Raw genomic sequence first — 17949 nt, 5'->3', positions numbered from 1 at the left:
CCAAATTATAAAATCTTAAAAAAATGGAAGCAAAATTTATAGCAATCATAAGCGTGGTAAGCAACTTCACAAAAATTTTAATAAAATCATGGCACAATCATAAGCGACAACAAAATATGTGGCAGCACCTTCAATCAAGCCAGAAAAAATCGACCGTCGTGCAAGAAACATTGATTTTTATTAATTTGAATCGGCATCCTTACAATATAATTATGTATGCATATAAAGTCCATAAAATACACCAATAAATATTTGGTGCTTTTTCAAATTGAAAACTTGGCAATACTGCCTTTTGTTCGATGCTTCCTCTTTTTCTTGTCGAGTTCGTCTTGCTCTCTCATTCTGGTATTTATTGACGTCACGGCCAGTTACTCTCAGCTCGATTGGCGCAATCTCGTATTCTATCATTCTTGATATTGTATATTTTTAATCAAATAACGTAGTAGTAAGGGCAAGCATCAACAATATCTTTGATGTAAATACAAATGTATCTACATGTGTGCATAGCACATAAATAGCATAACCCAAACACCAACAATCAACCGCTCTATGAAAATACTCAAATACTCGCAAGCACAGTACACTGCTTGCGGATATTCTTCAGTCGAGGTAATTGTGTTTGCAAAGCCAGTACTTCTTTTCTTGCTATTGATCGGATTTTTACTTACGCATACTCCAAGCGGTTTGTGTTTGCCCGCACTCAACAAGAGAATGGAGAGATAAAGAGAGTAGATAATTGTGCTGCTAACAAATGTCTTGTTGGGCGACTCAAATGTACTCGTGCAGTGTTTTAGTATATATAGGATTAACCTTTAAGGAGCTATGGCCAATTGCTGAAAATTTAGTAGAACGCTTGAGCCGGTAATTTCAGTATATTAGCAGATTTTAATTGTTTTTTCTTATAGCGATCACCTCTCGGTAGGTAGGTATCTTTGGTAATTTTTTAAATTTGTATTAAGGCCTGTTCTTTTGTCAAAAAATCAAGCTACTGGCGGTGAAAGGCGATGGATAGGTAAGCCAGTTTTGAATGGTTAAATGAAAATGTGCAATAATTTTTCGTATTAACTAGGGCCCGGAAATAATGTTACTCATATGCCACATCGTACATGGCCGTACTCGTACATGGCGTATGAGTAACATTTTCCATGTTAAAGTTTGCATTTTTTTTTCATTCGACGAGCAAATTTAAAATGAGAATATCTTGGGGAAAATGACCTGATCTAGAAAAACGGTATGCAGATTCGTAGTCTACGACCCAAAATTAAGTTTACGTGTCTAGGGGTTATCGTATCATTTGGCTTTAAGAAGCCCTCATTGTAAACTTTTTAGCGGATCTAAACGAATTAAATTTTTTGCTGCTATATTGAAGTTATCCAACCTGACCTCAGATACCTACCTACATATGCACATACATATGCACATATATTTATTTCTTCAAGAAAATTTACAGCACTTTTTCAGCCAACACAAATAATATGAAAAATATTTCCTGTGATTTTTCGTGAGAACTGCAGAGAGCCCTTAAGAACTTTCTTAAATTTTTTTTTCCAAACTGCAGTTAAGCAAGTAATGGTAAATGAAAACAACGCGACAAAATAGTAACTACAAAATTAAATCTTAATATGAGTACTTCCAAGATGAAGGAATGTTCCACAAAAGTAAACACGTGAGTCTAGCTCTTTCTGAAACGACGAAGAAATTTGATATCTTAGCAAAACAACTATACGAAGCTACATGAATACTCACTCACATGCAAACAAAATGCAATGCAAAATGCTATTCGTAAATATGTACATAGGTATAAAATCAAAGCTAAATAAATAAATTTTATTGCATGGCATAAAGCAAAACTCCGGCATTGGAAATGCAACGATAGTACTGCCTACATGTATTTATAGCTATACATATGGATGTGTGTATGATACAAAGCTCAATATGGAGCACACACACAAACACCTGATGAGCAACGGTCAACCAAGCTCAAGACGAGGGCTCGATTATTTACACAACTGACAAAGATTCAATAAATCGACTCACTCAGTTCCTTATAATTAATGCCAATTGGCATCAATTTCACAAAGTTGTGTCGAGAGCTTTGTTGAACCCTGGACAAGACGAATCGGGATCAAGTGTAAAGGTGCCCATGTGTATATACATACATTAGGGTGATCAAAAATAACTAGACTCACGAATTTATGGCCTTAAAAGGACCTATTTACTAAGAAAAAAATTCTCACATGTGGAAAAATTCGTATTCCAATTTTAAAAGGTGTCGGTGCGCATTTGAATTTTTCCATGTAAATACCAAGTAAAAAATTTGTTTTCATTAAAAATGCTATTACTATTGAACCGTTTAAGATATTTTTTTTTTGTTTGTAGGCATATTCTTGTAGGACATTAAAAAAAAAATACCATGAAATTGATTGTCTAGTGTCAAAAATGTATATATTATATATATAAAAAAGGCACATTCTCTGCGCTTTGAAGCTTTGTCAGGAGAGATGTTTGCCCTGAAAATCAGATGCCCTTTTACCGGGTTGAGTGCAACCAACATCAAACAAATTTTGCACCGGGGAAGGGCAACATATTTTGGAAGAAACGAAATCGCCATTAGTTATTTTGGATCGCCCTAATATACATATAAGTTTGTGTGTATGTAGAATGATTCTGAACCATGGAGACAAGCAATATTGCTGTGTGGCAAGGAATTGGCATCGGACCGAGGCGCCTGTAACTTTTCACTTGTATCTATGTATAGAGTATATATATGCACATAGAAATGTACATAAGAGAACTGAAACTTGCTTGTCATTGGAATTTATAGGCATGCTCGCGTGTATGCCCATTTGATTGTAGACCTAAACTCAACTCGTCTTGTACATATATATTGAGTCATATGAAAAGTCTCCGCGGCTTTTTGGATAAGATTAAAAAAAAAAAAAAATTCTTTACTGAAAATCGTTAGACAATACAAGGTTCAGGCAGGGCGATGCATTACAACTTCCCAACGATGTTCCCTCAATTAGTTTTGAGTCTTCAAAGTTGTGTGCGGCTTAGCATTGTCATGATAGAACGCAGCTCCTTTTCTGTTGGCCAATTTTTGTCGCTCTTTACTGATTGCCTCAATGTGACTTCACTACAAACGCACGCAATTGGATTAGTGTTGCCGGATGTATGAGCAACAACTCCACAGGGTGAAGAAAGCTTCGGTGGACCCTATTCATATGACCCAATATGCAAGTACCTTCTTATGTACATACATATTTGAATAAATGCTGTATATACTAGGGCTGTGCGATTAATTGATTACTCAAAATTTTAATTAATCATAAAGTAAATAACTCAATTATTCGATTAATTGGAAATTATGATTACTCAAAAGTTCAGTTATTCGAGTAATCAAGATTTTTGATTAACCAAAAACAAAAATATTTGAGTAATTTGCTTTATGATTAATCAATATTTCGAGTAAAATGAGTAATCAACATTTCAACTCTTTACATATGTATAAAGTAGTTAAAGTTCCTTGATACTTTGAAAACACCGTTTCTGTTTTCAAAAATTAAAACATCAAATTTTTTTTTCATATATAGAATGTAAAAAAGAAAATAAGCATTTTCCAAAGCAAACTCTTTTAACGAGCAAAATTATTTTTTTTGAGTTATCATATTTCAAGTAACTCGTTTAATCATCGTTTTGAGTAATCAAAATCTTGATTACTCGAGTAATTGATTAACCGAATAATTGATTAACCAACTTGCTCGAGTAATCGAATAATCGCACAGCCCTAGTATATACATTTCCTATTTACATGGCATACTAGACGACAATCGCCAAAAATAATATGCTACCGAAGGAAATTTCTGCGTCAGAAACAACTGTTGCAGCTGCTAAGTGGCGACATGACAGATCAGAAGGAAATTTGTGCAAATCATATTTTGTATACAATACTAATAAACATACATATGTATGTATGTATACATATTAACAACATAATATACATAATGTACATCAGTAGCGTTGTAAATATATGTCGTAGTTGCACCTCCGCTCTTAACATTGCATCAGTTTATTTATGTTTGACTTCCTCTCTGGATCACCAGTGCAATGTCGAGAAAGGATGCTGATGCCAGAGTTCATATGTACATAATGGCATACATAGGCACAACTTATTTTGCAAGTACCACAATTTTGTGAAATACATATTATGGTTTGGTCAGTATTCGATCGATAAATCGTTGGCGACTAATGGCGCACAAATGAAATTATTGCACTGATTTCCATTTAAATTAGCGAATACACACCCACACATATAGGTCGTGAGAGCCTATCTAAAAAATATATATTTTTTTTTAGTTGTGTGAGAAAGAAGGATCTATAAATATTAAATAAGCAGTTTTCTGAAAAGTTTATTGCACCTACCTATTATGGTAAAAGAAAGCTAAAAGGGAGTGCCTCGGTATTTTACCATTTCGATTCTGGTAATGTATTTTAAGCTGTACCCATTTTCTTTTTCGAAATGTCAGTTAGGCCACTCTGACATTAGACCGTACCTCTTTAAAAGTACGCAAAAGACGTTCGCCTACACCTCTGAGTCTAAAGTATTTTTGCAAAGCAATTAAAAAAACATAAAAAAAAAATTGCCGAGTATAGGGGTCGTGTCGCTTTTTTACACTTTCACTGGCGATTAGTTGAACCAAAAGTTGAACGAAAGTAGGCAGGCGACCAACTTCATTGAAAGGCCGTTTACACCAGACGATTGTTGCTTTCAACTAAAAATCGCCTGAAAAATCGCCTTATGTAAATTCCCTATAAAACGTTGTGGGCTTCACTATGATTTAATGTAGACAGGGAATTACCTTACAAGAAAGATCTCATCTCTTGCCAATTCCCCCTTTCCTTGCTGCAGTATACATAGAGCTACGGCAGCTTCCTACCTAGAATCAATCCCAAGTATTTGAATCTACGTGACGTGGGGCATATAATTCTTACTAAGTAGTCGACCATTAAGCGTATCCAGAAGTTTACTTCTCACTAAAAGGTTAACGTCATTTGCATTGGCAATTATCCGGCAGCCACTTTTCTACAGCTCCTCGTCGTTTACGATCACAATTTTGGCGTACTGCTATGTATTCTCAGCTAGATAGCCGCTACAGTTGTCTCGTAGATAATACTGAATTTAAGCTTAATTGGGTCTTGCGATGGCCCCAGAAGGACCCCATCAAAGGTCTTCGCCATTATATTCGAAGCGTTCTCGACTGACGTGTCCTTGATGTACCCATATTTAGCTCCTAATCACAAATAATCTTGTTCCTAATATGCAGATAAATTAGAAACTCCGGGGGTTTGAGCAAAAATGAAGTGTGATTAATGAGCTTGAAATCCTTGAGAAAAATATGAGAGCTGCTGCAGCCGAAAAATGTTGACCAAAAGAAATTTGAAATGACCTGTGGCAAATTGTACTCCTATAAGTCGTTATTTCAGCTAAAATGGTGGTTGAAGTACTTACAAGTGCTATTAGGCTTTTAGCTTAAAGTCCTGTTTGAAATACTACACTGCACCGGTTCATCAAGTGCACGGGCAACTAGCTTTCGCTTTCCACAGCCATGTCGGAGGCACCTTCGTCCAAACAAGCTCAATCGTCTTTGAAAAGATAATGCATCTCAATCAGTTCAGTCTTTAAAACAGTACACAATGTATCATCATCAAATATCAAATATCATACGAACATACATGTGTTACGTCGCTGGCAAGAGATTTTTGTTTTTAAGTTACATTAATCGCTGATCTTACCTGGTTTTGGTCGAGCAGAGGAACCCGAGCTTAATTCTATATTTTTTTTTTTGTTTTTATTCTTCGTTAAAAGTGCCATATCGGAAGTGTAGTTCAAGTGAATCGCGTACAAATATTAAAAATAGCCTCCAAGAATGTCTGGTAAACACCGAGGCGAGGAACTTTATCACAATCAACTTACCAATCACTTATCGCTAATATAGATTTTCACTTGTCAATAAGTACTTGAGAAAATAACAGCGAGCAAAGGAATTCGTCAACAACATTGTCGACCTAAGCACATTTGCCTTTTCTTTAACTATCCTTCATATTTGTCGGCAGTTTTTTTTTTTTTGCTTTTTAGCTGTCGCATATTCAGTAACACAAAAGCCAATTCATTTAAGTAAGAATTACGTTGTGGCTTCAGAAAGATAAGTACCTAGCATTAAAAGAACGCTTACAAGTCACACCCACACATTGGCATGTCTTGTGTTGTTTTTTTTTTCTTGTTCACTCAGCTGAAAAGGCACAAACATACGACACTGACACAATTTTGTTCGAGCGAAATTCATAACAAATTCAGCGGAAAATGAGGTGAAACAACTTATAGGCCTGTATGCAGCTCTCAAGAAAAGCAAAAACTCCATATAAAATGACGTACAAGAAATGGCTAAGAAATTTTCTTGAGTCAAATTTCCTTAAGGCAGTACGTAGTTCTTAAGAAATTTGCTACGCTTTTTACTACGGTTTTCTAAAGTTTTTTGTGAAAAAAGAGCACAAGGCAACCCAGGTTTGCAGCAGAAATATATGCCCGTTCTATTATTTCTTGAGGAAAGAGTGAGGCAACAGGCTGTGACGTATCAAAAATGTCAAAATTCCTTGGACACACACGCGAAATAATGGCAATTTTTTCTTGACCGTTTTCTTGAGAACTGCATACAGGCCTTATGTAGGAAGAGCAACAGAAAACCCAAAAGAAAAAAGTAGAAAGTATGGATACTAGCTCTTTTGAATTAGGATTTTTTTCTTGATTTTTATTTTTATTTTATTTTTTGAAGTGGAAGCTACCGCAGTGGTGCCGTCAACACTTGGTGAAATGGAGGCCAGGCGTTGATATACATACATAAGTCGTCATTCCAGTGAAACGGTTAATTTAATGGCCACTATGGCGCTAAAAAGTCACTGTTGCGAAATTTGATATGTTGTGCTCCAGTATGGAAAACTAATGAATACAGCATTGTAGGAATTTTTAAATTTTAAAACATTACCATGTAATTTGATACTGCATACCCCGAAATGTTCTAAAGATTCAGATTGATCATATGATTGTTTTGGGTTTGATTGTTTTTTAGTTAATTTTTATTTTTAAGTACTTAAGTTTTGTTTTTTTTTTGGTACTTATTGGCCTAATAACGAATCATATTCAACCATTTTATTGATAAAAAAAATGAGTTTAATTTTATTTGCGCAAGGTTTAAATTGATTTGCCCAAAGTTTAAATATATCTGCTAAGTGTTCAAATCCAGAGTTTAATTTTATTTGCCAAAAGTTTAACTAAATGTGTTCATGCTATACATATATACATACATATATGGGGCGTTCCATGTCAATCGAAACAGAGCTATATCCGAAAATTGGCCCAATACACAAAAAAAAAAAAACGTTCAAGGGCTGCAATTCATCAAACTCACGAACCGACAAATAATATCATTAATAAAATTTACAAAACCTAAAAAATTTGGGTTGCTTTTCTAAGCATTTTTAGGGGGGCTGAATATAAATCTGGTGTCGGGTTTTTAAAATTCAAAATTGCCGATCCAAAATGGAGGAGTTTATGACTTTTTTTAGTGCAAAGTTGTTGATCTGAACTTGATACTCTGGGAGTGGACAGCGTTGCTAAACTCAAGTCTGGTGTCAAATTTTAAAATTTCATAATGGCTGATCCAAGATGGAGGGCAATTTTTTGTTAATTCAACATTTTTGCCCGAATCTTGAGATTCGGGCTTGCTGAACTCAAATCTGGTGTCACATTTTCAAAACTCTTAATCGTGGATCCATATTAGATCTACCATTTATAACGGAATAGTTAAAATCGAACGTACGTACATGGCGTATGAGTTACTCAGATAAGATGGGAATGTTATTCATACGTCCTGTACGCACGCTCGATTTTAACTTTTACGTTATAAATGGTAGATCCAATATGGATCACTATCATTTAGATCTTTACGAAAGTTTTAAAATTCCTTAAACTTTAGATAATAAAATTTGCCGCCTCTTACCAGGTTCCCCATCTCGTTAATATGGGCTGTGGCAGAAGAGCGATATTGGGATACATGTTCTTAAAAGCTTCAACGCACAAAGCAGATTATAAAAATATCTTTTCCCATTCGATATTAAGGGCCGTTTTCTCATGTAAGCTGTAATTTTAAAGTGCACTTTATATTTAAAGGTTGCTTTAAAATTTATGATTGTGTCTAAAGGAAAGCATTTTATTTTCGGGTTTCAATTGGTTTACACCCAAGAAACATACCTACGTCAAAAGAAATGCTTAACTGTGGCTATTGCTTTAATTTTTATCCAACTTTGAATTATAAAGTGAGCTTTAAAGATAAAGGTAAAGAATGTACACGAAAAAAACTGGTCACAGTTAAAACGTTCTAAAACATAAATATATTAATGGAATTAAACGATATTTACATATATTTACATCTAAACTTAGTTTTATTGAAATTCGTTAAAAAAGAGTTAATTCTCTTTGTAATAAGCAAACGATCGCAATTTTGACTTTATGTCCTTCATTAGCCCTTGCACAGAAGTTTCAGTGATTTCCTTGGAAACCAGCTGCCATTTATTTTTGAATTGTTGTGCGTTTTTTACAGCTTTGTGGGTCTTAAGAAGTTTGGATTTCATAACGGCCCAGTAGGTTTCGATCGGCCGATGCTCTGGACAATTAGGTGGATTCACCTCTTTTGCTACAAAATACACTTTGTTTCTATGTTACCATCCTAAAGCCATTTTTCCGTAATGACATATCGCGAGATCAGGCCAAAAAAGCACTGGATCTTTATGAAGCCGTATAAGAGGTAAAAGTCGCTTTTGCAGACACTCCTTAACATAAATTTCTTGGTTAATTGTACCAGTGCTTACAAAAGGATCACTTTTGAAGCCGCATTGGCAAATTGCCTGCCAAATGAGAAACTTTTTGGGAAATTTGTCAAACTTTTTGTTTTTATATTTATCTGCAACATTGCCTCTTTTATTTGCAGTGTGAAATTCGCGGCCCCGGATTTGTTTAAAATCGGCTTTTACGTACGATTCGTCATCCATAACAATACAGCCAAATTTTTGTATGAGACTGTCGTACAATTTCCGAGCACGTTGTTTCGCCAACAAATTTTGCTTACCGTTGCGATTAGGTGCTGCATTCACTTTGTAAGAACGTAGTCCTGCTGTTTTGCATACTTTTTGTATATACGAAGACGACATGTTTAATTTTTTGCCGACATCTCTTACCGAAAGTCCAGGATTTTTCTTAAAAGCAGATAACACTTCCTTTGCCTTAATTTCGCAAGCAAATCCTTTTTTTCTGCCACTACCAGGGTTCCTTTTTAAAGATAAACATTCATTGTATTTTTTAAGCACATAAGTAACGGTAGACTTTGGAAATTTTAGCTTTTTTGCGATGTCGTTATGGAACATGCTGGGATTTTCCAGCTTTTTGCGCAATATTAACTCGCGATCGATTTCTTTCTTGGTCCTCGTTTCTACACTGATTTTTGTTACTAAAAAGAAATGATGCAGTAAGGTGGAAAATGCTTCCAGCTTTTTAAGTGTCTACCGATTTTTATTTTAATGTTATGATTAACCGAGCTATGCTTGGTTATGTGCGACCAGTTTTTTTCGTGTACATTCTTTAACTGCAGAAAACTGCCCTAAATCGTCAACATCACTGAAGCGAGCTCTTATATCTTCGGCCACTCGGCGTGCCAAACAAGTAACGTGCAGTAACTTTGGGTAAAATACCTTCAGCGCCTTTGCTAATTATACCGAGTCCTAACCGCGTTTATTAAAAAAACGTTATTTTCGTATTTGATGCACTTAACTATTGATAGCCTGTTCCATCCGATTTTAAAAATCGAACAAGTTTTGAAAAGAGGATTTATAGACCTTTAAAACGATGTATTACAGGTCCATTCTGCGCTGGTAATTAAAAGTTTGTAACCGGTAAATAAAGTTCTTGTCAATTTTTAAACCCTTTTAGCATTCTGTGTACTCTTGTAACCGGCAAATGTTTTTTACCATCTCATAAACCGGTAACAAATTATTGCCACGTGAAATATTCAATGCCATGATTTGCACAATTCTTCATAGCTGAATTGCTGAATATTTTAACTGCATTACCAACGTACCTAGAATCGCGGTGACAAGAACTGGTAACATTATTTGGTAATACAATTTTCCGGCTACAAAATCTTCGGTAACGTGCAGAATAGACCTGTAAATAGAAAAAAGTGCAAAACGCCGCCAACAAAAATAATTATTAAAAATCAATGCGATTTTTTAGCAGCTCAAAAGTTGCACTTATTTTACTAGAATTTTATAAGCTTGTGAACTGCATGCCCAAAAAATTTCTAGAAATTCTGGTTAAAAAGCTCGAAATTTAGATAAAACTTTGTGGAATTTTTCTAAGTTGTGCACAATATTAGAAAGAGTGATTTATGTATATTGTTTTTGTTAAAGCATGAACAATATTTTTATAAAAAAATATCAAAAAAATTTTGCTTAAAATATATTGTAAATATTAAAAACGGAACATCATTCATCTATTTTTGACGGCCGCTGTATGTACTAAAATAATCATCTTTACTGAATTGTTACAAAGCTACATATCGATGGCTGAGTGGAAGATCAAAAGTTTTCTGAGGTAGGGCGCTGCCGAGATAGCTCAATCTTCCGCTCAGCTAACGAGATTGTATATGTATGATCTCAAGTGAATTGCTCATAAGAAAGCTAATATCTATGTTATCTTTGAATGCTATTCAAAATAAAATACTAAAATTTTATTTGATAAATAATTAGTAGTGTTTTATTTCTCGGATCCACTATTTTAAGTTGTAAACTAAAATGAACGAGAATTAACTAAATGAACGAGTTCACTTGAGTGATTTGAACTAGGTTGATCGATCATCGAAATGAACTAAAAGTCTCAACTCTAGTATTTATAGTCTGATTTTGTTCATATTTTAAATACGCAGGGTGTCCTAGACCACCCGTCCGCGTACTCTAAAATGCAGAGAAATATGTTTTATTGAATAACGCAAAAACATGACCTATCAAGTCGGGGATGCTCTCCTTTTTGGTGGTACTACCGACTTCCGGTTTCGACCGGAAGTGAGTTAAACTAATCCGAAGTACATTTTTTTAAATAAGACATACAGTGAAAGTTCCCATAGACGGACGCTCTAATAAGCGGGCATCTCCTTTAAGCGGACATATTCCTTGGAACGAACAATTTTTGTTTTTTTTTCATTTTTTCCATACAAAATGCTTTCCCATATACGGATCTTCCGATAAACGGACGCGGACACTCAAACATGTCTAGTTATGAAAAAAATCTCCCATAAGCGGACGCGAAGCTCTAATAAGCGGTTAATTTTTTTCAGTCTGATGTTGACTCTTGCGCATGTAGATATGTAAATATACACAAGTACTCACTTCCATATTCAAAGATGTTTTCTTTTCTAAAAAAAAAAATTTTACTTTTCATTGCCCCCTTCTAACTGCTTCAGCGAAGCGTGAAATGAGATTTGTCGGCAGAAAGGAAAACGCCATAAATTTGAATTTATGTTCCATTCATTCTGTTTTTATCAGTTAAAGGATAAATATTATTTTCATTTAGGAACCCGCAAATTTAAATTTTTTAAATTTTAATTTTAATATTATTTTTTGCGAAATTCTCATAAGGGGACATGTCCCATAGGAGGATAAAAAGTAGGTGACCATCGGTGTCCGCTTATGGGAGCTTTCACTGTACATGTTTTTACTACAGATTCGGATTGTGAAGATATAAATACGAACTTCAACTCGTCTTAGACTTCTTAAATGAGCGAAAAAGTGTTTATTGGAAATCGAAAAAATATGAAATTTGCTCTATTTATCGAATCCGACAAAGTATGTTCGAAATTTTTTTTTTGTATCGAAGAAAATAATTATCAAAAATCCACGCGAGTTCTCAGGTACTTTGAAGCTTGCACTTTATGAAGCTACAACTTAATGGGCTATGAAACTGCATACTTAGAACTTTTGTAAAAGTTTTTAATGAGAAATGTTTTTTTGTAACATTTTTTGCTTTTTTTCTACAAAGTTTGAAATTAGGTCTTATATATATGGTTTTTGTTAGAAACAAAAACTAAACAAATAAAAGGAAAATAGGTAAAACTGGCCAAAGTGGCGTGTCCCTATTATCTTTTATATGACTGTAGGAGTGCGTTAAAACGATGAGTTAATATTTTAATCAAATGTAGCTTTTTTCAAATCTTTGTAGGCCCATGATTTTCTAGCAAACAGTTTACAATTTATTGGCTGCATTTATGTATATCTTTCTGCGAAGCTTGAGTCATCTCGAAGGTCATCATTTTGCTTATTTTCTGTGTGCTTTTATTTAATTTACTGTACTTTTATGCAATAGTTAATGAAATTTCCACATTGGCAACCCTCTCTAAATTCACTGTTCACCACAGTCAAATTCAATTTGCGCCCACTTGCGCTTCATACAATTTTAATTGCATTTTTTCCAAGTGATACTTACGTACGCACTCACGCATGCATGCAAAACCCAAATATGTAAATTAGTACGTCGTATGCTTTAGTGTGCTTGGCCCATTTAAAATTTCGCACTTTACACTTTTCCACTCGGACGACGACTGCAGTTTAGCCAGCAGAGTGAAGAAGAGTAAGAATCCAACTAACTGCGCCATACAAGCGACCAATATCGACTGAGAGTGAATTGCGAATTGCGAATTGCGAAATAAACCGCAACCGGTGCTGCTGCTGCTGCTGTGTCTGTTGCTATTCCAGCCGATGGTGGCTGGTGAAGGTTGTTGGATATCTATGTATGCATGTGGTTTTCGGTAAAAGTGCTCGGCTAACGTTGAAGAACGGGCGGCTGACTGGCAGACTTGGCGCAGTGAGTGCAGCGGTTGCACCGAGTTGTTTCTAATGCACACAAAGACACTTGCTGACAAACGTGTATGTTGGTTGTTATTTCTGCAGTTGCATGTAGCAACAAATTGAAGCAAACTTTTGCTTGTATGAATGAAATTTGCGTTTTTGTTTATTTTAGTGCTGTTCGTGCTTACGGCAGTTATTCGACTTCTATGCTACACACGGCTGTACTTGACTCACGAAATGCTGCGAACGAACTAAAAGCTGGGCAAGGACGACATACGATTTAAAAACTCATGAATAGCTTGCAAGGGACGCACAACTGCTATGATTAAGCAGGAAGCGAAGAAGGCTTTCAGCCGATGTTTTTGTAGCGAAAACTGCGACGTAATTGTGGATAGTGTCAGTCAGCAGTGAGGAGAGAGGTTATATTAGTGAGAACACCAAGCATTAAGTGAGGGAACTAAGTAAGAGAGAGAGAGAGAGAGAGAGAGAGAGAGAGAGAGAGAGAGAGAGAGCATGTACGTTTATCAGAGCAAATGCACTTTGAAGTGTGTGGCTGAGTAAGAACTGAAGTAAAGGATGTCAAACCGCATGGGGAATGTGGCTATAAAATATTACAGTTAAAGTTAAAGTATATTTCAAGGAAAAATGCATATAAATGCATAGTTGTTTTTAATGTACACATAAATGTTTGAAAACAACCAGGGTCACAGGACGTATGAGTAACAAATAATTAATGTGCAGCCGCATACGCCCTGGGCCACATATGCTTGACAAAAAATAAATAAAAAAAAATGCAAATACAATGCAAGTGAGCCTGGAGCGGCGCGGCGTGGATGCAAAAAGTGCAATGCAGTGGGCGAACTTGAATGAGAAATTAATAGGAAGCTGGGTGTGCGAGGGCGTAACAAATGCAAAGGCATAGCCATACATGCGCGCGAGTCCTGTATGTTCCTGTGAACGAAGAGTCCTTTGCCAAACAAGTATTTGTTTTTTTTTTTAACTTTTTCAACGTTTTTTATTTGCAATGTTTCAGTTACACTTAACTTTTTATAGGTGTGCTACGCTGCTGCGCATACGATGGAAAGAAACACAAAACAACAGCAACAAAAACGCCGGCAAATATTTTGCATTCGAAATAATTACCGCAATCATAAAACCACAGCAATTTGCCTATGTATGTATGTATATTGGAAAAGGTAATAAAAAATAGTTAGTAAGAAGAATGAAAATGAAATAAAATTGCATTGTATGAAAAATGGAAAAATTCAATTAAAAAAAAAAAAATGCGCACTCGTTTTTCCTGTCTGTGGTGGGCGGTGATGTAATACCCAATTGTTGGCGCTTCGGCTTGTGGCAAAGAAAGTTTTTCTATGACTACAAAAATGTACATATATATAGCGTTGAGGTATTGAGCGATTACTTCAAATTCTATAGAGATTACTTTTTAAGTTTTTTTTTTCCACGTCACGCGTTGTTTGTTGGAAAATAATCAATTATTGTGTAGAAAAGTGTTGAAGCAGCAAGTGTTGCGGTGACGCGTCGTCGAACCATAGCTCTTCGTACGAATGAGTGAATAATTTCAAATTGTATAGTTTATTGTTCCAAACACTTTACTCTTTCTTTGTTTTTGCACGCTTTCACGAGTGCAGCGAATGATGTAAGACTAACCAAAGGCATCAATCAGAAAAAATGATTGATGCTAAGGTAAAAGGACAAAGTGTTAAAGAAGGTGCATGTAAATTAGTGTTGTACACCATTTCAGCGTAATTTCATTATTTAAATGCGGCTCGCTGTGATGAAATGGATTTGTGGCTAACATGTCTTCAAGTACAATATGCATGTATTTCATAAGAATTATGCATTAATTCTTAAATACTTACATATGTATGTACTCACAAAGACCGTAATACAGGAAGACTACTAAATATGAGAGTCACCTGCAGAAGAGCAGGTTATCTTTTTAACTCAGGGTTGCTTGGGGGTAGGCTTTAGCTCAGCGTTAAAACTATAAGTAGCAGCACAGCAATTTTTGTGGGTTAACTTGATAGCTCCGCGTCCAGAGAGGGTTCGACCATAAAAAGCAAGCGTTATATTTTTGATAGCTCACCTCAACAAGGCATTCGAATGCTATAAGAGTTGGTCTTCTGTTTTTTTTTTTTTTTTTTTTTTTTTTACAAACGTTTGTCGGTTTGGGCTGAGACCAACAAACCTCGTCAATTGTTTCTGTGCGTAGCGGGGTTGCGCCAATTGTATACCTTGAGTGCAGACAGGTCCTTCCATTGCGTTCGTAGCCGCCCTTTCTTTCGTTTCCACTCGGCTACCGCGGACGAAAAACTCGATTGCTTTGTTTGCTTACTGTTTAGTACAATAGACAATAGCTGATCTTTTTTACCAGTGTTGTCATCGCAAGTACCTCCTGTTCCGCATTCATTTTGGAATTAATTGTAAATCTGGATCAACTGCCGTCTGTCTATACTTAAAGGGAGTTGAATTCCTAATAGAGAAGAGAACCCTACTATTCCAAAAAGGGGAATTTTCTCCAAACTACTTTGGGCTGTTATCGTCAACGAATTCCTGGAGACTTTGGAAAAATGCAGCTATCGGGTGGGCCCGTACGCTGACGACTTAGCACTGAAAGTTAGAGGTACATAAGTCCTTAGGCACTCTGGTAACTATTAAAACGGAACTTGTTGTTTTCTTTTCACTCGGAGAAATAAAATTCCAATTTGTAAACCTCGCTCACAGGGAGAAGTAACTGGGCTTCATCCTTGACGAAGAGCTTCCTCAGGAGTGTCGCTAGACTTATATTGCTGCAGAGGAGATACGGGCAAGCGCTGCCTGTCATTGTCCCATCGATCAACAACTGCTTTCGCTAGCTTAAAGATTAAACATCTTGGGTCCCACTTCCTTCACATTCCCGAGGAGCTTTCGGGGATAGCGATAAGCCGCTTTCGGAGTCAAGAGAGATTGGGTGTTCGATAATTCACCTTTTTCCCAAAACCTATTCTCGAGTTATTCGAAAAATTTCGATTTGAAAAAAACCCCATAAACCGATTTTATTTTAGATAGTTTCCAAACAGTGAAAATACTTACGTTGGCGTAAAGTCATGACCAAAAATTACAATAAAATTTTAATAGTAAAGACCGCTTCTATTTAGAAAATCGCAAAGCAAAATAAGTTCAAAGGTTTTTTTAGATCAAAAATAAAAATCAGTGAAAAAATCACGTTTGCTTTTATTTTAACTTTTTTGTTATACTTTATTGCATTTTTTCTAACTCTTTTCGGATTTGATTTGCCTACTGGCACTCGGGTTAAATTTCTGGTCCCAGCAACATAAAAAAACGTTTTTTCGAATAGCGGCCGCCCCTCGGCAGGCAATGGCAAACCTCCGAGTATACTTCTGCCATAAAAAAGCTTCTACGGAGGTGAAATAAAAGTTTAGATCTCTCCATTTATGTCACAACATCTAGAAACAGAACACGAGTTGGAGGAGAAGCTCGGCCAAACACGTAGAAAACGTTTAAACGCCAAATATTTTATTAGTATCAAATGTGATCTACTGTTCGTCTCCAAATAGCCTAGAATATAATTTGAAAACTATTCAGCGGTTTCCCTTAAACTGGAAAAAGCCCTGAAAACTTCGGAAAACTCAAAATTTTTATAGATCCAGGTCAAGATTTGTATGAAATGAAAAAACCGGTTTGTTCCATAAAAAATCTCGTTTATTCGATATTCGAAAAATCAAGATTCGAAAAGAACCGCTTATAGGATTTTCGAAAAAAACCGTTGGAACCCGGTTTGGAAAACCCGAGGCAATAACATTAATCACTACGGAAAATACCTTCTGAACTATCTAATGCACCCAATTTAAAGAAAGAAAAAAAAACTAGGTAGTCAAAAATACTGTTAATAGGTATGTATGATCCAAATGTTTGAGGCGAACTTTTTCAAATAGTGTCCCCCGCAGGGTTAACCTACAAAAAATTTCTAAAACTACATACATACAATTCGTAGAAGGAATGAACGATAAAGAGTAAGCGAAAGACCTATAAGTTAATGCCATTCGAATGAATTCGTATTCAAATTTGAGCAGCTACCCAGCAAAAAATCGGTAATCGCGTTTAGTGGTAACGTGTTCTAGAAGGCATAGCGTTATAATGCCTTCGAATTTTTCCGCTTCTTTTAGGCATTGCCGGTAATGCAAAGTAGAATGTCCAACAATATTTTATTTATTTCGCTTCTTTGTTTGATTTCAGGGAATGCAAAGTAGAATGTCCTATAATATTTCTTTCTTAATTCGTTTCTTTGCTTCATTTCCGGAAATGCAAAGTAGAATGTCCTACAATATTTTATTTGTCTCGCTTCTTTGCTTCATTTCAGGGAATGCAAAGTAGAATGTCCTACAATATTTTTTTTATTTCGCTTCTTTGCTTCATTTCGGAGAATGCAAAGTAGAATGCTGCATCGTAGTCAGCTGAAAAATAGAATGAATACCCAAAAATTCTNATCTAGGCATTCTACATTAGTTTCTCTGTAAGGCATTCTTTGTTCGCTTCTCTGGATTCTGTTTATCCATGCGTTCTCCCTTCGTTTGAAGGTAATGCTGCGGGTAAGGGCTTACCTCCAATGACATGCCCATGTTAAAATAAGGCCTTCTTGAAGCGAAAGGGTAAGCGATTCCCATCGCCTAGCTCGTTTCCACTTTCGTTTCTGTGGTAATCGTGTTTTTTGCTGGGTATTTACTTAATTGATTTACACAATGGAGTGAACATAGAATAACCTATACCAATATAAAACATATTGAAGCTGCTGTACGTATACGTTTTGTTACGCCATTAGCTACCCAGTACGGCATAGCTCAACCAATTTCCTCAGAAAAAGTAATTTATTTTTGCTTATGTAGCAACTGACTTCAAATTGATGTAGCCTCCTTGAGATAAACCAAATGCTTACACTTTTGATGTCTTTGCAAATAATTCAATATTAATTGAAAAATCATCCAA

The 17949-nt window shown here is 35.7% G+C and overlaps 1 protein-coding gene across 3 annotated transcripts in view; it reads right to left on the bottom strand.

Annotated features, from left to right (window-relative positions):
- LOC108358398 (protein FAM13A) overlaps positions 1-13179 on the bottom strand; it is a 120283-nt gene extending 107104 nt beyond the window's left edge. For all 3 annotated transcript variants that reach the window (XM_017609708.1, XM_017609710.1, XM_017609712.1), the window contains exon 1: positions 12584-13179. The gene's annotated coding sequence lies outside the window, so the exon portion shown is untranslated. The remainder of the gene's footprint in view (positions 1-12583) is intronic.
- Positions 13180-17949: the final 4770 nt, after the last annotated feature.

This window comes from Rhagoletis zephyria, unplaced genomic scaffold, assembly GCF_001687245.7.
Source record: "Rhagoletis zephyria isolate East Lansing unplaced genomic scaffold, Rhagoletis_zephyria_1.1 Rzeph_scaffold_00249, whole genome shotgun sequence".
In the NCBI taxonomy this organism is placed as follows: Eukaryota; Metazoa; Arthropoda; class Insecta; order Diptera; family Tephritidae; genus Rhagoletis; species Rhagoletis zephyria.
Note: the sequence above shows the minus strand (reverse complement) of the source record. Positions and strands in the feature narration are given on the sequence as shown.